This window comes from Scatophagus argus, chromosome 11 (assembly GCF_020382885.2).
Source record: "Scatophagus argus isolate fScaArg1 chromosome 11, fScaArg1.pri, whole genome shotgun sequence".
NCBI classification, from domain to species: domain Eukaryota; kingdom Metazoa; phylum Chordata; class Actinopteri; family Scatophagidae; genus Scatophagus; species Scatophagus argus.
Window position 1 is genome coordinate 2,361,532 of NC_058503.1, and position 16,760 is coordinate 2,378,291.

Consider the following 16,760-nt stretch of genomic DNA (forward strand, 5'->3'; position numbering starts at 1 on the left):
CGGTCCCAGATGAAGCGGAAGAAGATGGATGGATGGATGGATATCCAGTTTTTTGGGGCTACATGTTGGATTGAAAGAGAGTATTTACGTTTATTTATGGGTTTATTTACTTTTTATTTTTTTACCCATTTACACAGATGTCAGGACAGTAATTAAAGGTCTAGTGTAGGATTTAATGGCATCTAGTGGTGTGGTTGCAGGTCACAACCAACTGAACACACCTTGTCTCTGTGACCCCTGTACTCTCTAGATTCCCTCGACCCTCTCTACAGCCAGTGTTTGGGGCTACTGTAGAAACATGGCAGACTCCATCGAAGACCTTCTTCCTCTGTTATGAAAGGCTTGTTCTAAGGTAACAAATTCCTAGTTTCAGGTGATTATATACTAATGGCAGAATTTTCACCAACATTATATTCCATATTTTTTTTATATTCTATTGATCTTTAAAATGTTTGCACCGGAACATCGTACATGCTGTTTTATTTAATAATGAATAAAATTTAAGCATGGGTGGGTCTCTATCCACACCAGCATGTTAATGTGCTCACAATGACAATGTTAACATGCTAATGTTTGGTCAGTATACACGATAAATAATCCATCTGATACACACCCAGAGAGGCCATGAGAAGCACAAGGAGAATTAAATTAAATACCAGTGGTTAGTGTGTGTACATCTACAATACAATGGTATCCATGTGTAATTCTGGGTGCTTATACCATGGGATCATTGTTTGGAAAAAGGGCAAATGACTGATTTGAATGTCAAATTGTTGTGAGCACAAATGTCTTTGTGACATTTCCTTTTTGGAGCAGTGACCTCTCTGCCACTCTGTAGTCTAATGCCCTCATTACAGTGTGCTAATGTCACAGACGAAGAGAAAACCTCTAGCTCATCTCACGTCATTTTCACTTTTAAGAGAACATGCAGCTCCTCCCTTCACACCTTTTGAGAGCATGAGGTGAAGAAAACACTGGCGTTGCCAAGGGATGGTCAGTATACCGTGTTCGAACCAGGTATAAAATAATGGCTATTAATAGGTTTAGCTTGTGAATTATGTACACAATAAATTTCACATCCTGAAATTATATACAACATTTTGAATGCGTGTGAAAGAAATGCACAGATGTGTCAGAATATGTGAATTTGTAAATAAAAAAAGATTAAAAAAAGAAACAAAGCAAACAAACAAAAAAACAAAATAAAATATTCAACAGCAAAGCCATGACCATGGGAATTTTTATCCTTACCAGTCCCATTGCTCTGTAATCTATGTTTTTCATTACTCAACAGTCTGTACCAGTTAACTCATCAGATACAGTTCTCCATTTCCAGATGTCCCTCCATCCTGGTTTGTGGTAGACCAATTACAACCATTTATTTAATATGAACTGAGTCTGTAGTGTAATAGGATTTTCTGTTAAAGACGTTGAGCATGAGTAGTGGTTCCCCTGCATGATGTAGGATACAGTATACAAGATATTCACATTTTAAGTATCCATTCGGGCACATTTTCATCCATCCATCCATTTTCTATACCGCTTATCCGTCAGGGTCGCGGGGGAGCTGGAGCCTATCCCAGCTGACTACGGGCGAGAGGCGGGGTACACCCTGGACTGGTCGCCAGTCAATCGCAGGGCCAACACACAAAGACAGACAACCACACACTCTCACACTCACACCTAGGGGCAATTTAGAGTAGCCAATTAACCTAATGTGCATGTTTTTGGTATTGTGGGAGGAAGCCGGAGTACCCGGAGAAAACCCACGCAGGCACAGGGAGAACATGCAAACTCCACATAGAAGGGCCCAGACCGGGATTCGAACCTGGAACCCTCTTGCTATGAGGCGACAGTGCTAACCACTGCACCACCGTGCCGCCCGCACATTTTCATACTTCTTACAATTGTGCTTAAAGTATTAAGTACAATATTTATATCTAATTATATATAATAAACACACAACGTAAAAACATAGTAACAAAAAGTACAATATAATAATAACAAATAACATCGATTATAATTGAAATAATCAGGAGAAAACAAAGAACGTACAGAGTTGACCACTTCTAACCACTTCTTAGATGTAGCAAGAGTTGCAGTCTCACTGGCCGTGAAAAATAATTTTTTACAATTTTCTTTCTTTACCCTTATGAGGCAGAAAGAGAGGAAGTATTGCTGTGCTGTGTTTGTTTATGTATGTCTCAGATATGCCAAGCATGACAAGCAGAGTTCTGGTTCTGGTGGTTCTGCTGGCCACAACCGATGTCACTTAAGAAAGCATAGGTGTTAGTCCAGAGAACCTCATGAGGTCTCCTTTTCAAGACACATTTGAATTTGAACTATATGACTTGTACTCCCATTCACAGACAAACCACAACTTTGTCATGTGAATCCAGTGAAGCCTTGTTATTTACCTTTTTCTGTGTTCAGCTCTTCGAGAGGGAGAAAGCCAGTAGCAGTCCCTGAACTTGACCATACATCTTTGGTGGAAGAAGATATAAAACAGGATGTAACCGATGACTGTATCATGCTTGGCTGGCTAAAAAGCTCAGAGTCTCAATAAGCTGGGCATCTTTTTTGATCGTTTGTCGGGTTCAAGGAAGACGCTGAGTAAACTGATATTGTATCTCAATTCCTTGCTACTCCTTGGCATATTCACTTAATCAAACGTGACAATGATATAGGAGATGATCAGCCCATTCTGCAACACGGCTGTGTTTCACCAGAAAAACGTGAACAGCTGCAATCACAAGTGAAGCACATGTTAGAACGCAACATGGAACAGTTATTCAACTGTCGAGTTTGGTCGAGACCAGATCACACCTTTCGTCTATGCAGTGACTTTTTCAAAGTTGACAAGATCACCAAGTCAGACTCTTTTTCTGTTACCCCAAATGAATTGTTGTGATTCTGCACAATTTGTCAGTAAATTTGACCTTTTCAAGAGTTACTGGCAAGTGTCCTTGTCAAAACGTGCTCATTAATTCATAACACCTTCAGGCCTTTATTTGTACAAAGTGATGCCATTTCGTCTATGATATGCACTCCCCATTTTTCAGAGACTGATGAATTGAGTGGCTCTTCGTGCAGAAATCTGTGTGTAAGCTGTGCAAACTTGCAAAAGAGCAAAATTGAGAAGGGTGCTACTAAGGATATAGGTTTCATATTAAAAATGGGTTTGATCTGTTTCCTTTCATGAATCAGGTAATGTATAATAGGGCTGTTATTGTATGCCAGCTTATTAATCTTTTACTGGGGGCTAGTAGGATTCCTTCTATGCAGTGTAGGCAGCAATCTTCCTGCTCCATCTTTAGCCAGACATGCGATAATTCTGAGGTATCCGACTAGTTGTTCCCTCAAGTTTAGGCCTAGAGAGATATCTTTTGTCTAGTCCTTGGGTTTTGTGTCCCCAGGGAAAAGGGACAATTAAAGAATGTTAAAAGTGTTTGAAAAATTATTTACTGAACAAAGAACTATGTTATGACACAAGTAAATTTTCTGCAAGAGGAAAGTAATCTTTATGGCAATTTTCTTTCTTAAAAAGACTAGGAATAAAGGAAAGGAAAGGAATAGTTTCTCAAAATGATAATTTGCTCAGCCTGTTGGCCAGTATCTTGGCAAATATTTTCCCGTTAATATTAATGGCCAGATTGGCAAATATTTTCCCGTAAATATTCATGACCAGATAAAATGGTAGACACTTCATTCCCGTGGTCCTTCCATGACTATGATCACCTCCTTGTTTAAAGTGGTAGACTACCATTTGGACTAGGTATTCTCATTTAGACCTTCAAAGACTGAAAGAGGGTCACACTGGTCAAAGAATTCATTTGTTGTAGGTCTTGTGGTGGTCTTAAAAGTGTACAAGCAAGTAAAGAATTTAAGAAATCTGTCATTTATATCTTTAGGTTTTGTAAGTATTGTATTATTGCCTTTATCTTGTGTATTGGCCAGTTGTTTTCCATTTTTCAGTGAATAGATCCTACTTGAAAGATTTATTGTTTTGCATATCTACTGGATATTTGCCTTGTTAATGAAGGTTCAGAAATTCACTTGAGGTCTTCTTATGGAGGAACTATCACAATATGTATCAAAAATAGTATTGAAGTGTCTACCAGTTATCAAATTTGCCTGAGAAATATCTGATATTGGTGCATTTTTGTTGATATATGTGCTTTGATGTAAATATGGATTATCTGTGTCAAGAGTATACATCTTTACTAGGATGAGGAAGATGTGAGTTTCTTCAATTACTAAAATGACCTTCTTTGTCAGTGATTTATCAGTATCAGTGTGTAGCATCTGAGTGATTGGCCTTCCTGTCCTTCCTACCCCATTGCTAGAAGGCCCCCAAGCCCACCAGTGGTGAGTGCACCTTGAACCTTAGGGAACAGGTGAAAAGCAAGCTAACAAGTAAGGTTACTTCCCCACATCTTGCAAGAAGTGTTGTGCTAGTGTTAGCTGCATGAGCTAGATAAGCTTTCCTGAGTTTCTTGACTTTCTCCATATCCATCTATCTACAGTGATTTAATAGTCCACCTTGAAATAGTGCTGAGTGTATAGATCAGGGGTGGTCAAACTATACTAACTGCGGCCCACCATCCATTTTTAATTGGCCTGTATCAATGTCCAAAAATATAATGGACTATGGCACACACAAAATATTTGCGCTTAACTGTTTTGTAAAAAAAAAATTGCTCAGGGTCACCAGAAATGGCTGAACCAAAGAGACGCCATATTGCAAGTGCACAAAATTTCAGACTCGGTGGAAAAATGAATATTTTTTCATAGAAACCAAGGGGAAATGTGTTTGTTTTGATGAAAGAGTACAATGTACGACGACATTACGAAAATAAACATCAGACCTTCACGTCCTACACTGGCGCCGAACGGAAAGAGAAGCTGAAGCAAATGACAGCTAGCCTACTTTCCCAGCAACAGTTTTTCCCCCCCCACACTAACAAAGCTCAAGAAAATGCCACAACAGCCAGTTATGAAGTAGCTCAACTCATTGCCCTACACGGGAAACCTTTCTCAGATGGCGACTTCATCAAACAGTGCCGCACTAAAGTCGTAGGAATAATATATCCTGAGAAAATGCAGGATTTCGACAATGTTAGCGTGTCCAGAAATACGGTTGTGCGGCGAATTGAAGACTTTTCAGCTGACTTAAATCAGTAAGTGTCAGATCAAGCTTGTGCTTTTGATTTTTACTCGATTGCATGTGATGAGAGCGCAGATGCCACGGACACTGCACAGCTGTTCATTTTTTTGCGGGGAGTTGGTAATGATTTTTGCATTACGGAGGAACTGCTTGATCTGGAGTCTATATGGAGTCTAAAGGGGACAACAACTGGTAAGGAAATTTTTAAAGCCGTGTCAGATGCGTAACCGGGGTTAGTTAAAGTTATTTGTATTTGTTGTATTTGTTGTTTTGAAAATGTATCTGTATAATATGCAATTGTAATCTGTATGTTGCTTCTAAATTTAAATTCATAACTATTTTTCCATGTGAGGGGAGCAGTAAAAAACATTTCCTGACCTTAAGTGAAATTAACCTGTGTATGTGTTACTGTCCCTTTAAGTGAGGTGGCAATTATTACGCGCTGCTTTCAGTGTGGAAAAGTTGATAGGAGCGGGCATCTTACCTTGGCGCCGATCTCTGCGAGTGCCCCTCAGTCGATGCATGGTGTGTGTAGATGCTGGAGAAATGAAAAATAGAGTTAAACTGATAAAGCTAAGTTAGAAGTCAGGGCACTAATAGATAAGCTGAACAGGGATTTAAAAGAGACGACCGACGAGCTGTGACTTCGAGCAGGATGGCGTAGAACGGTTTAGAGTTGTAAACAATCGATTTCTCGGTGAGTAATGATACATATGCTAACTCGCTAGCTAAGTGTTACATGCTGCTAAACCCTTAAAGATAAGCCTTGTACTCTGTCTAAAACCAGTCGGGATAAACTCGAAACAGGTCGGAGTAATTCATTAATGTCTGAGGCCTGTGTTTATGTGCTTTTTGAATATTGTGTTGTTAAATAAGCTTCATCTGAGTGTCTTGAAGTGGTGTTTTCACGGTCATGGATTTTCAAATTAATGCAAATATGTTACAGTAGGAGCTGTACGCTAAAAAACAGGTTATTTTGAAATGTTTATGTGAATTCATGTTATGCGTACAGTGAGCTATGATGGTTATTCATGAAAAAAAAAAAAAACAGCAGAGAGCAGTAACTTAATTTAAATACGTACTCAAATGGACTTTTATTATGAACTAGATGAATAATTATTTTTGCATGGCTGTGTAGGCTGTTTTTCTTCCCTGGAGTTCTTCAATTGGGTCCTTGGTCCTACTACCATCTTCTGCTGTCATCCATCTGCTCATCATCTGGTTGCCACTCACCTTAGGAAGAGGAGTCATCTACATCCACATCTCCACATCCTCCTCATTGCAGTACTCTTCTCACACAATCATTGTGAAAAAGGGCGGTAGGACTTCAAGTGCACTCATTTTATTTCGTTTTATTTATTTAATTTTTTCATCCATTTGAACTTTTGGGACGATTTACTTTTACACCTGAGATCTCAGGGGATTTTTTAAAATAATTTTTCCCTATTTTGGTTAAAAAAAAAAAAAACCCCGCTTGGCCAATTGTGGTTGAATAAAGGTATTTGAAAGAACTGTGTATTGTGAATCTAACCTTGAGTTGATGATATAAGTACTGTAGTATTTTCTGCGGTATTCAGTTTAATTTACTTACCTTTTGAAATACTGTGTTGATCTTTGCTGGATTCAATGGATATTAAAGGTCTAACTCAACAATTAGGCAGGAAAAAACCTCAGCAGTCTCCTCGTCGAATCTAGAATTAGAATAAACCCTCACGTTATTTGATGTTTAACACTGTCTTAAAGTGACAGGTGCAGGTAGGAAGGGTTACAGATGCAGTTGACCAGATTTTACTCAAATGGGACAAACTGTGTGTCAAAATGCACTGCATCATCCACCAAGAAGCTCTCTGTGGTAAGATGGTCCAGCTTGGCGATGTGACGAACACAGTTGTGAAAACTGTCAACATAATTCGGACATGAGGGCTCTGCCACAGAGAATTTCAAGCATTCCTCTCTGTCGTTCCTCTGATGTGGATGCTGAATACGGGGACCTACTCTACCATTCTGCTGGCTCAGTCGTGGCTCTGTGCTGCAGCGGTTTTATTCCCTGAGATCAAATATCGGCAAAGTTTTTGAAAGATAAAGGTAGACCTTTCCATGAGCTCAGTGACCCTTTATGGTTGGCAGACCTGGCTTTTTTTTAGTTGATCTCAGTGATCATCTCAACTGCCTGAACAAGAGGCTGCAAGGCAAGGAGCAGCTGGTACCACAGCTGTATGCGCACATGAAAGCATTCCATGCGAAGCTCCATCTCTTCGAGTCACAACTGCGCAACTTCAGTGTATCGCACTTCCCCACGCTGACCGAAATCAAATGCACATTTCCAAATGCCGAGCTCTGATCGAAATTCAGTGTGATGATTCTCTGAAGAGTCAACATCAACTTATCTCCCTACCTGAGTTCTGCCGGAGCTTGGAAAAAGGCCAAGTTACTTCTGATGAGACGCCACGCAAAACGCATGATGAGTCTGTTCGCAGACATTAGCAGACATTCTCTCTGTTAACGCTGAACAAAAGCAGATTGAGAACCAGAATGACTGACAGCCATGTCCATGACGTCCTTCGCATCTCAACCACCAAACTTATTCCTGACCTGCCAGCTGTCCTTCGGACTAAATCGCTGCTCCCACTGAGCGTAACATTCTTCTCATTACAGTTAAACATTTTTTTTTTTATTTTAATTTTTAACATCTTTAATTACATTAAAGTTGATGACAGTTTTTTTTTTAACAAACATTAGTTGATATGTTAACAAGCCCAACTGTTTATTTGTGTAACAAGCTTGAAATATCCACAACTGCTATTTCTCTTCTTGTCTCTCCATACTGGACAATAAAGGGGAGTCAGCATCCTAAGAATGAATCTGAGGCTGTCACTGAGAGAATGACCTGCCAACCTTTTGTAAAAAATAAAATGAAAATATACTAATGGAGAGCTGTGATGGAGGCTTTTTTTCTTCAAACGTGTTCAGTTATTGTAATTTATCTGCATTTGATTTTACCAATATTAGTGCATTAGAAATGAGGCAGTATACCTCACGTCTAGTGAGTGGCCCGGTCCTTTGCATATTATGCTGTATGTGGCCCTCAGGAAGAAAGGTTTGGACACCCCTGGTATAGATGTTCTTCTGTGATGCCGTGCTGAAGTGTGAAGCATTTTAGAATTTGTAGTAACAACAGCCATATTTGAAGCAAGTCCCCTACAAGTTGATTGGTTCTGATCATACTGAGCATCAAGTGTCACTACAGTTACTACATACAGTGTATTATACAAGTTTGGACGGACATAGATTTGAACTACAGCTTGACTGGCATGTGGAAGCCTACAACCGGAAGGGTCCAATTCTAGTTTCATTAACAGTCAGCATATGAAACGTGGAGTGGCTCAGTGACGACAGAGGGGGATTTACCTCGTAGGATCAAAGCAGTCCTTGATATTAGCGTCCTTCACAGCCTCCTCTGCATTCCAAACTCCACATCCACCCACAGGAATTGGCCATCTGGGATGATTTCAAGACACTATGTGCTCCAGATTAAGACATAATGAGCATGAGAAATCATGGCATTGTTTCACCTGCACACACATTCTCTTTTATTTGGCCATACAGCTTTTATTGCAGAATGAAGCCTGTAATAGTGAATTTTTGTAGATTCTGAGGTAATACTAAATCTGTAACTACTGTATTAGGGCAAATCCAAATGTATATGCATTTGCAGTTTTCATGTTTTAGAAACAACATTATAATGCTTGTCATTACACAGTAATGCTGATTACCTAATAATATGTAAGAAGTAATAACATCCATGCCTTCATAATGACAATTAGTCATTCCCATTCAAGTCCACAAAGTTATCATTTTGGAGCCCATATCCCCATATCGAGCACCAAACTCATCCAACCATGTCTTTATGGACCTTGCTTTGTGCACTGGGACACTCAACTGAAAAGGATGTTGTATTACCAAATATCTGTGAGAGCACGTAAGCCCCTGCCACTCCAAACTCATCTCTGTAACTTTGAGTTTGTCTACTTCTTTCAACCCACCTCTTGCCAGACTTCAGGAAGAGAATTCTCTTTGAGCGAGACAAACATGATTTTAGTCTTGAACAAGAAGGTCCATCTCTCTCCACAAGCTCAGTGCTCTCGGTCTGAGCTCCACCCTCTGCAATTGGGTCCTGGACTTCCTGACGGACAGGCCGCAAACAGAGAAGATCCATGATATCTCCTCCTCCCCCATCACCCTCAGCACTGGCTCTCCCCAGGGCTGTGTGCCCCCTCCTGTTCACCCTGCTAACACACGACTGCTCAGCACAACATCCGAGCTGCTTGATCGTGAAGTTTGCAGATGATACAGCTGTGGTTGGACACATCTTCAACAGCGACGAGTCCGACTACAGGCAGGAGGTGGAACGCCTGGAGGGCTGGTGCAGAGAGAACAACCTCTGCATCAACGTGAAGAAGACCAAGGAGATGATCGTGGACTTCAGAAGCTGAAGACATCTCCCCCTTCCTCCCCTGTACATCGGAGGGACAGCGGTGGAAGTGGTCTCCAGCTTCAGGTGCCTGGGCGTCCATATAACGGACGACCTCACCTGGAGCAACAACACTTCCTGCCTCATCAGGAAGACGCACTAGCGCCTCTACTTCCTCAGGAGGCTGAGGCGTGCCGGACTGGGGAGCTCAGTCCTGACATCCTTTTACAGATGTGTGGTGGAGAGCGTCCTGTGCTCCTGCATCACTGTGTGGCACGGGAGCTGCTCTGCAGCAGAGAAAAAGGCTCTGCAGAGGGTGGTGAAAGCTGCACAGAAGACTGTGGAACACAGCCTATCCACCACCACAGACATTTACACCGCCAGGTGCAGGAAAAGGGCCTCCTGCATCATGAAGGACCCCACCCACCCCTCACACAAACTGTTTGCCGCTCTCCCCTCAGGCAGGAGGCTGCGGAGCATCAAGAGCAGGACCACCAGACTGAGGAACAGCTTCTTCCCAGAAGCAGTGAGACTGTTGAACTCTGGAGGTCCTCTGTAGCCCCTGCTGCTACCCCATACCTTACACCCCACCCACACACACACCACCCACCCCTTCCTGACAACCACCCATGAAAAATTGCACAATGCAGCCATTTGCACAGAACTCTGAACTTTCATTTGCACTTCTCTGGTTCATTTGCACTACTCTGGCATTTGCACAATATCGCAGTACTGTGACATCTCTTATTCTGATTGTTTTTTTTATATTTATATAGTGTTGTTTATATTTATTTGCATTAGGTACTTTGTTAGGTAATTGGGCTTATACTGGGACCGGGGAAACTAATTTCGTTCCACCTCATGTTTCTACATGTGTGAAATGACAATAAAGCTCCTTGAATCTCTGCTGGAATCCTTTCTGTAATGTTGTCAGGCATTTTGAGTAACAACCTCAACCTGTGAGTGGGAAAAAAAACCCTTTAAAAACACTCTTTAATTTGATGTAACTTTGAAGGGCGGAGTTTCCTAAAGAATTACATTGCAGCCAATGGTATTGAAATAAATTAAAGTTTAAAGTGACATATTTTGTCATTGGAGGGAACTCACTCCAACGAAATTTGTTCTCTGCATTTAACCCACCCAAGTGACGTGCACACACACACACACACAGCAAACCCGGGGCAGTGGGCGACCGCGTGCAGCGCCCGGGGAGCAGTGGGGGTTAGGTACCTTGCTCAAGGGTACCTCAGCCATGGACACCGGGACGGGGAATCGAACCAGCGATCCACCGGTTACGGGTCCGACACCCTAACCGCTGATCCACGACTGCCCCTAAATATTTAAGGAAATAAAAGATGTGCTACTGTATGGATTTTATTTTTCATAAATTATTACAGTGTTCTTGTTTCACTTGAGCCCCTGCCATGTTGTATAATCCTACATTACTTCTAGCTTCCCATCAAAAGTAAGAGTTAGGAGTGATCTAAAGGACTGGAGAAGGAGAAAAGAACTTGGTGAAAAATAATGTACATTCATCAATATTAACTGCTATAGCTATTGATCTTGCCCATTTAAAATGTGACATTTTGGGATCGATAATATGTACTGTTGTCCTGCTCTATTGATTTGTTAATGTTACATTAATGCAGGTTTTCACCGATGTCCAAGTAAATTAAATCAAATTTTAAAATTAAATTAAATTAAATTTTGCAGACGAATTGTACTAATTATGAATATTTTTCAGTTATCAATACATGGATTTCTTTATTTAACAAGGATTGCTTTCACTACAATCGCATCATACAGGAAATGTAAATTTTGGGAATCGATGTTGTTGGCAGGCACTAAGTCTGTAATATCACTTCTGGTGACTGGTTACACAGCAGACATTTCATAGCAGGAAACTCACAGGTATATTAATGAGTGGTGCATTTCACTACTGTATGTGCTGTATTACTGTCACTGTTACTGAGACATTTAATATTTTTCCGCCTGTGTTTTTCTAGCATTCATTACTCCTCACTCCACTCCCTACATTACTCGTGTGTAATGTAGCATCAACAACAACAACAGCATCTGGACAAGACACACAAGTGTGGATATGTAATGAGCTGGGATGTTAACCTGTTGTTGCTTTACATCTTCTTCCTGTTTGCAATAGGCAATTAGCTGGTGAATTAATACCCAATGACAGGACATGTCATGTTATAATAAGGCTCGCAAATGTCACGTCCTACAGAAATTGAATTCAATCAATAAATTGATTATATGTCATTCACTTTCTACCCCTTTGTATCAAAGCTTTGCATAGGAACAACAGTTAAGTAAAATGTTGTCTCCTGAAGCAGCAGATGGACAGATCCATCAATTTGCACTGACAGAGCCTGTTAGTAAATCAATGAATGAAATATTATTCTCTTTTGTTGATTTAGTTTGAAGGTGTGTGAGAATCTCTGCTGTGTTTCTGAGCAATACTGACAAACTGTTTCAGTTAAGAATATAGAAAAATTATTATATTGTTATATATACAGTATATTATACTGGCTTTTAATCAATCCAGTGGGTTTCTTTCTCTTTGAATCAAAAAGCCCATATTGTACTGTGGACACACAGGGAGCTCAGAGTGTCATCCTTATGCCTCATTTCACCAGAGAAAGTCCAGGCAGCTCAATATTCCAAATATAAATCCCATTATTGGCAGGCTATGCATGTGGATTGACTGCATACATTACAGGAGTTCAACCACCAGACAGTAAAAAGGCAGAGCAGAGATGGACACAGAGAAACACAACTCTCATGTCCTGTCTTTGGATTTATTTTTTCCTGCAGTATCCTTTAAAGTTAGAATGCTGATGAAAGATTTTCATGAAATTTAAGCCCATTTTGGGGTCCAGAGTTTTTCTGCAGTAAGCATTTAATGTATTTACATTCAACACTTGCCTCTTTGTACAGTAGTTTTATGATGTCTTGTTGCTGACAACACCTCCTATAGCCGCCACCTTAACGTGGTAGAGGGGCTTGAGTACCCGAATGATCCTAGGAGCTATGTTATTGGGGGCTTAATGCCCCTGGTAGGGTCTCCTAAGGCAAACAGGTCCTAGGTGACAGGTCTGACAAAGAGCGGTTCAAAAGCCTCTAATGAATAGTACGACATCAAGAACGTGTACGTCGCCCGGATTGGCGTTACTGGGGCCCCACCCTGGAGCCAGGCCTGGGGTTGGGTCTCGCAGGCGAACGCCTGTTGGCCTGGTTTCTGCCCACGGGACCCGGCCAGGTACATCCCAAATAGGCGACTTGGGCCCGCCCTCCTGTAGGCCCACCATCCCGCAGGAGGGTTCAGAAGGGGCTGGTGCAATGTGTTTTAGGCGACAGCTGTGGCTGGGGACCCCTGCAACCCAAACCCTGGACAAAAACTCTGGCTATGGGAACATGGATTGTCGCCTCACTGGGGGGGCGGGGGCCCTGAATTAGTGCAGGAAGTTGAGCGGTACCAGCTAGAGATAGTTGGGCTCACTTCCACGCAAGCTGGTGTGGGCTTGCTTATAGCACCCCAGGTCAGCCGCCATGTGTTCTCCCCGGTGGACTAGAGGGTCGTTTCCCTGCGGTCAAGGATAGGTCTCGCACTGTTGTCTGTTGTCTGACCTGGTTTTCTTAGTGTTCCTGGGAGGGATGCTGGAAGGTGCTCCGACTGGGGACTCCATAATTCTACTGGTGACTTCAATGCCCATGTGGGCGTGATTGAGAAGAATGGCCTCCCCAATCTGAACCTGAGCGGTGCTTTTTTGCTGGACTTCTGTGCTAGTCACGGTTTGTCCATAACAAGCACCATCGCCATGCATAAGGGTATCCATAAATGCACATGGCACCAGGACACCCTAGGCCGAAGGTCAGTGATCAACTTTGTGGTTGTGTCATTTGACCTTTGGCCATATGTTTTGGACGCTCGGGTGAAGAGAGGGGCTGAGCTATCAAACGATCACCACCTGGTAGTGTGTTGGATCCGCTGGGGAAAGAGGAAGCCGGACAGACTTGGCAGACCCAAATGTACTGTGAGCGTCTGCTGGGAACGTCTGGCGGAAGCCTCTGTCAGAAGGGTCTTCAACTCACACCTCACACCGGGAGAATTCTGACCAGATCCCGAGGGAGGCTGGGGACATTGAGTCAGAGTGGACCATGTTCTCCACCTCCATTGTGGAAGCTGCTCGGAGCTTTGGCCTTAATGTCTCTGGTGCCTGATGCGGCCGCAACCCGTGTGGACATGCGAGGTAAGGGATGCTTTCAAGCTGAAGAAGGAGTCGTGGAAGCAAAAACTTGGGTCTGGGAAGAGTTTGGAGAAGCCATGGAGGAGGACTATAGGTCAGCCCCGAGGAAATTCTGGCAAACCGTCCGGTGCCTCAGGAGGGGGAAGCAGTGCCCTACTACTACTGTTTACAGTGGAAGTGGGGAGCTGCTGACTTCGACTGGGGACATTGTAGGACGGTGGAAGGAATACTTTGAGGGTCTCCTCAATCCTGCTGACGCGCCTTCCATCATGGAAGCAGAGGCTGGGGACCCAGAGGCTGATCCATTCATCACCCACCTTCGCTGGACCAGGTCTGTACCCTCTGCAGGGTGCTTGAGGGTTCATTGAAGTTTGCCCAACCAGTCCACATGTGTTTTGTAGACTTGGAGAAGGCATTCGACCGTGTTCCCTGCAGTATTCTGTGGGAGGTGCTCCAGGTATATAGGGTCCGGGGCTCTTTGCTAAGAGCCGTGTGGTCTCTGTACTCCTGGAGCAGGAGTTTGGTTCACATTGCCCGTAGTAAGTCAGTGCATGTTCGCCTCTGGCAGGGCTGTCCTTTGTCACCGGTCCTGTTCATTATTTTCATGGACAGGATTTCTAGTTGCAGCCAGGGGCCGGAGGATGTCCGGTTCGTTACCCACAGGATTTCATCTCTGCTTTTTGCAGATGATAATGTCTTGTTGGCTTCTTTGAGACAGGGCCTTCAGCATGCACTGGGGGGGGGGGGGGGGGGGGGGGGGGGGGGGGGGTTTGCAGAGTGTGAAGTCGCTGGGATGAGTATCAGCACCTCCAAATCTGAGGCCGTGGTTCTCGACCACAAAAAGGTGGTCTGTAAACCTCCAGGTCGGAGGAGAGCTCCTGCTTCAAGTGGAGGAGTTTCTCTGTGTCTTGTTCACAAGTGAGGGAAGATGGGAGTGTGAGATTGATAGACAGATTGGTGCAGTGACAGCAGTAATGCGGTCGATGTCGATGTATCAGTTGATCGTGGTGAAGAAAGAGCTCAGCTGAATGACGAGTATCTCGATTTACCAGTCAATCTACGTTCCTGCCCTCACCTGTGGTCATGAACTTTGGGTTATGACCGAAAGAACGAGAGCCCGGATACAAGTGCCTGAAATGAGCTTCCTCCGCAGGGTGGCGGGGCGCTCCCTTAGAGATAGGGTGAGGACCTCTGTCACCCGGAGGAGCTCGGAGTAGAGCTGCGGCTCCTCCACATCGAGAGGAGCTCAGAGTTGAGGTGGCTCGGGCATTTGTTTCGGATGCCTCCTGGACACCTACCTGGGGATGTGTTTCGGGCATGTCCCACTGAGGGGAGGCCCTGAAGAAGACCCAGAACACGCTGGAGGGACTATGTCACTTGGTTGGCCTGGGAATGCCTTGGGGTCCACTTGGAAAAGCTGGAGGAAGTGTCTGGGGAGAGGGAAGTCTGGACATCACTGCTCAAGCTGCTGCACCCGCGACCCGGTCTTGGATAAGCGGAAGAAAATGGATGTATGGATAGATGGATGTTGAGGAGGAATTCTACTCAATTCAGTTTATTTATGTGTCGCCAATTCACAACAAAAGTTATCTCATGACACTTTCCAATTAGAGCAGGCCTAGACCATACTCTTTAATTAAATTTGTTTTCAGGTTGACTGCCAGTCCATCCATTCGTCTCATTCTCATGAACACGATATCTCAGGTAATTTTTGAACAGCTGGTTACAAACTAAGGCAACAACGTGTAGATGACTTAAGTACATATGCTGTCACACCTGTGAATTTTCATGGGCAATGTATGTGCTTACAAATTAATTGTTCTTTAAATGTGTAGGTTGCTCACTGTTCTTGGAATATGGAAATTAAATCCTACAAAAATATTTTATTTTTTTCAGAGACATAAATAAAGAAATGCAAAATGAGAGACAATGAGTTGCAAAAGCTCGTGGAAATGACGTTAGCCCAGAGGATTTCAGCTTTGTACTGGTGGATTATTAAAACAATATGAATTTTAAGGGCTGTAGACATATATACAACAGTTGCTCTTTTGTTGCATATCTGAAGAAGTAACAGCTCAGAAAGTGTTGCACTCAAAATTATGGAACCTGTAGTTTCGCTTGTTTCAAGGACTAATATCTTAATCTTAATCCTAATCTTATTTTAACTTTAATGTGCATTTTTTTTCACACTGCGAAAAAGCCCACATTTATTTTTGAGGCCTGTTAAATAATCCTCTATGTGTATGACTTTTCAGAAATGTCTGCCAGCTGATAGAGGAATGAAATAGTTCATGTCAAGGCCAGCGTAACAAAGAAGAAAAAAAAAATCCACTACTTTTCAGTAATTGAGTTGTCAGCCACTTACCAGCGGCAAGTGTGCTCCATTATGAAATGTGCACAAATGTTACCAATGGCTCTGGAGAGCGTCCCTGACTGCTTTTTTGAACTCTTTGATTCATACATTGTGGGGGAGGTGATGATGCAGATGAATGGAGCTTAGATGAGTAGGCTGGACAGACGGGGAAGTGAATGACTACTGCTGCTATTATTTTCCATGTGCGATCCAGGATGGAAAAAAAACAGTCATGTTACTGGGTGAAAAACAGCTGAAAATGCCTGAGAACTGAACCAGTGAAAACCTTTGGTGTTGCCTTGCACTATTCAAGCCAATGCATCTGTCTTTAGTCCATTTATTACTACCCTTCCCACACACACACACACTTCCTGTTTTGCAGTTGTCTTATTATATGTACTGTTGTGAGACTGACTGTGTGGGTGGGGTGTAGTCAGCTATGTATACATGGTTGTGAGTTTTGTGTGGGCTGTTTGTTTCCACGCAGTTGTTTTATTGTCCACGACC

The 16,760-nt window shown here is 42.8% G+C and overlaps 1 long non-coding RNA gene across 1 annotated transcript; it reads left to right on the plus strand.

Moving 5' to 3' along the window:
• The first annotated feature begins 5,587 nt into the window (after positions 1–5,587).
• LOC124067155 lies at positions 5,588–6,835 on the plus strand. The gene is made up of 2 exons (XR_006844698.1): positions 5,588–5,864; positions 6,306–6,835. It is a non-coding gene; the product is annotated as an uncharacterized LOC124067155 (long non-coding RNA).
• The last annotated feature ends 9,925 nt before the right edge of the window (positions 6,836–16,760 follow it).